This window comes from Mixophyes fleayi, chromosome 9 (genome assembly GCF_038048845.1).
Source record: "Mixophyes fleayi isolate aMixFle1 chromosome 9, aMixFle1.hap1, whole genome shotgun sequence".
Classification (NCBI taxonomy): domain Eukaryota; kingdom Metazoa; phylum Chordata; class Amphibia; order Anura; family Limnodynastidae; genus Mixophyes; species Mixophyes fleayi.
This window is the reverse complement of record NC_134410.1, coordinates 10957454-10961687: the sequence shown is the minus strand read 5'-3', so window position 1 is coordinate 10961687 and position 4234 is coordinate 10957454. Positions and strand designations below refer to the sequence as shown.

Sequence of the window (4234 nt, the reverse complement as noted above, 5' to 3'; positions counted from 1 at the left end):
CGACGTGGTGGAGTATTAGCATCTGACAAGCGAGCCTAGCAGGATGCAACAGTAAATAAAAAGTTGCCCATTAAGCATAAAACTAGCCAAAATAGCCACATTTCACTTATTCTAAGCTGGTAAGAGCACCTAACATGCTTAAATCAGATTTTGGCCCTTGATGTTAATACCACCCCATATGATATAGAGATTTATTTTTTTTAGGTCTTAAACTCAGAGCCAAATGTGTCACTGACCTTTACCCTGTTAGTATGTAGATTACAGGTCCAAAATCTTGAAATAATAAATAACTGTAGCAAACTTTAAGTCATGGCACAGAATAAGGTTTTGAAAATAAACACCGCTAACATCCTATGTGGTATGAGTAAATAATAGTCTGGCAAAAGAAAAAAAAAAATCTTGCCGTGACCCGGATTCGAACCGGGGTTGCTGCGGCCACAACGCAGAGTACTAACCTCTATACGATCACGGCAGACACTGTAGCTTGTGCTGCTACTTGCCTCAATAACTGAAAAGAATCGTTTGAAGTTTTAAAAGAATCATAGGGAGTAGATGTTTTCAGATTTAGTATATTGCATGGTTCTAAGGAGCCAGTTTAGGGAATAACAGGACACAGGCTGCTCTTTTGCTCTTTTGTAGTTCATTGTGTACAGCTGAATGGCTGTGTTATCCATTATCCAACAGTCCATCTTTTATAGGGACTGTTCCAGATTTTGAAGGTTTTTCTAAGGAAATTTACTATCCTTCAGGATATCCCTGATCTTTAGTACTGCTTAATTGACAAACAAATCCCACTTTTTTGGGATACTGGATGGAATTCTCACTATCTAGTCTTCTTTCAATAAAATTGTATTACTGTCATTTTCTTCACCTAGAAAAATGTGAAATGCATAACCTCTTGTAATAAAATTATATAAACAATTATGAAGAATAAAATAACTTGCCGTGACCCGGATTCGAACCGGGGTTGCTGCGGCCACAACGCAGAGTACTAACCACTATACGATCACGGCAGACACCGCAGTCTCTTCTCTCTCTCTAGCTATGTAAAATAATCCTTTTGATGTTTGAAAAATATAATACCAAGTGACACATAAATCCAAGAGATTAAATGTGTTAGTAAAATCTTTAGTTGTGAGTTTAGTTAAGTGCTTAAGGGCAGAAGCTGCTAAGTATATATTATTGATGTATATTTTACGTCTGAGCCTGAAATGGGGTTGAAAATTATGCTATATTAGATAAACGTAATAATTAACTATATGACCTTCAGGTAGTAACTAAAATTGTCCAATGTCACGTGTTCCCCAGGCAGATAAAAATATACATTGGTGAGAAATAAGCAGTTGTTACAAGCGCCAGTGCCGCCCCCCCCCCCCCTCTCATATGGCGTTTAAGGCGCACCTGACAACACTGCCCACCTCCCACTTCTATTTATTTTTATATTGTAACAGTAAAAATACTAAGGGCACATGCCCACTGTTGTTTGAAATTAGTTTCACTTGCGTTGATGAATACGAGATGAATGCTTTGCTTTCAACTATATTTAAACAAGCCGAATAAACTGAATTAATAAAGTGTTTGTCACGGGCACTAGGAGTCTTTACCCAGGGATCACCAGATGGTAGGCTTACCAGAGCAATGTAGATGGTAATAGGGTACTCTGGTAGCTGGGTGATCACGGAACATGAAATGATGGCCGATGAGATGCTCAGGAAAGTCTATGACTAGCAACACTGGTAATAATGAGATAATAATACACAAGGAACTGTATGGACAAGGACACGTGAAGATAGTCAGTGGTCTGCGATAGCAAGTTGTACCACTGCTATAGTGAGGAGGAATGTCCAACAGAAACAAGGAGGTGATGAGAGTCAGCGGTCTGCGGGTAGCAAGTTGTACCGCTGTCTGAGTGAAAGAATGGAATCCAAGTGGAGGTATCCAGGTAGTCAGTGGTCTGCGGTAGCAAGTTGTACCACTGCTATGTGAGAGGATGATGGAACAGGTGATACCGGAAACAGGGATCAGTGGTCTGACATCAGCAAGTTGTACCACTGAATATATATGTGAGGAGGTGCACAGGGGAAGACTGCAACACAGGATATACACAGGCACCTTATACACGATCCACAGTAATATGCACAATATAGATATATATATAGATATAAATGACTGAGCAGGTCTGCAATCTAGAAAGTCTCTTGAAGTAGTCCAGCACAATGATAACACAGTCAATGATGGCAATAGACTCAGCGGATAGCAGACTCCAGAGAGAACCAAACACAGTCCAGCAAGATATGCAATACACAGCACAGTCAATGAGAAGTATGCATACCGTGGTTCAGCAGTAGCAGTCAGATGGGATTGCAGCGGTACCTGAGCGGCTGGAGGCCGACTGGATAGGAAGTCCCTGGATAGGTGAGGCAGCGGTCTAGCAGGTGCAGTGCACAGGTGAGTAGACCAACAGGGACACGAATCCACAGGAGTCAGCAACACGTGGAACTGGACTCATAGGGGACCCAGGAGAATGGAGATGATCCAGCAGAGGGTAGTAGATGAGATACAAATCCAATGCTGACAGGAGGGTAGAGACCAGTGGAACACGTGAAGGCGTGGAGAGTGGATCAGCAGGAGATGGACGATAGCGCTGACCACAGCAGCAGGACTCAGCGGCACACGGAGGTAACCAGTAGCAACCACAGGAACCAACAGCGATGGGAAACAGGAGTGCAGCGCAGGGCAGGAGCTGTTGATCACGAAGTGTAGCAGATGGTAAAGAAAGCGGCAGTCTCGAGGAAGCCACAGCAAAGATGAGATGAGACTGTAGTGCACGGAGGCAGCGGATAGTAATCAGCTGGCAGTCACGATGTTGAACACAGGCGAGTTGCAAGCAGGAGACTGTAGTGCACGGAGGCAGCGGATAGTAGTCAGCCGGCAGTCACGATGACGAACACAGGCGAGTTGCAAGCAGGAGACCGCAGTGCACGGAGGCAGCGGATAGTAGCCAGCCAGCAGTCACGATGATGAACACAGGCGAGTTGCCAGCAGGAGACTGTAGTGCACGGAGGCAGCGGACAGGAACCAGCAAACAGACCCGACGAGAAGCAGGTGAGTGAAGTAAAAGCTGGAGTGCACGGAGGCAGCGGATAGCAACGAGCAAACAGTCACATTGATATAAAATAACGTTGAAGTGGTTTAGAAGACTGTAGTGCACGGAGGCAGCGGATAGGAATCAGCAACAGTCCCAAAGATATACAATAGCGATGAAGTGGTATAGAAGACTGTAGTGCACGGAGGCAGCGGATAGGAATCAGCAAACAGTCATGATGATACAGTTGATGGTAGAAGTGGTATGGGAACCACAATAGTAGAAGTGGTTTGGAAACCACAGGAATAGAAGTGGTTTGGAAACCACAGGAATCAGCAGCGCTGAATACACGAGGAATACAGGAACACCTTCAGAGACTCATGAGGAATGAGACTCCAAGATCAGGCAACGTGGTGTTGACCACAGGTGCTTAATATAGGGAGTGTTGCCTGATCTGCCAATTGAGTTAAAGGGGTATACACTGAAGTATAGAAAAGGGCTGCGCATGCGCAGACCCTCAGGATGGTGGACGACCACGGTTCCTAAATGTCCGGGAAGAGGCACTCACGGTCCGGTGAGTGACAGTACCCCCCCTTTTAAAGGTGGGCACAGAACGCCTGGAACCGGGCTTGTCCGGATTTTTGGAGTAAAACTTCTTCAAAAGGGCAGGAGCATTAAGATCTTCAGCTTTGATCCAAGAGCGCTCCTCAGGACCAAAGCCCTTCCAATGAACGAGGAAGTGGAGGACTCCTCGCGAAATTTTTGCATCTAGTACCTCGGTAATCTCAAAATCCTCCTCCTGATGAACTTAAACTGGCTGCGGAGCTGAGGGAGGAGTTGAAAAACGGTTGATAATAAGAGGTTTGAGCAAAGATACATGGAAGGCATTAGAAATCCGAAGACTCTTAGGAAGAAGGAGTTTCACACATACTGGATTGATAACTTGAATGATCCTATATGGACCAATAAAACGAGGGGCGAATTTCATGGATGGAACCTTCAAACGAATATTTTTTGTGGATAACCAGACACGATCTCCAATTTTTAGTGGTGGAATAGCCCGCCTCTTCTTATCAGCGAAAGATTTATATTTGACAGATGTCTTCTTTAAACAGGTTCTGACCTGAGACCAGATATTTTTAAAGGTCT

The 4234-nt window shown here is 44.4% G+C and overlaps 2 non-coding genes across 2 annotated transcripts; both read right to left on the bottom strand.

Annotated features, from left to right (window-relative positions):
• Positions 1 to 400: 400 nt before the first annotated feature.
• Positions 401 to 472, bottom strand: TRNAH-GUG (transfer RNA histidin (anticodon GUG)). The gene has a single exon. It is a non-coding gene; the product is annotated as a tRNA-His (tRNA).
• Positions 473 to 941: 469 nt separating this feature from the next.
• On the bottom strand, positions 942 to 1013 carry TRNAH-GUG (transfer RNA histidin (anticodon GUG)). Its single transcript has one exon. It is a non-coding gene; the product is annotated as a tRNA-His (tRNA).
• Positions 1014 to 4234: the final 3221 nt, after the last annotated feature.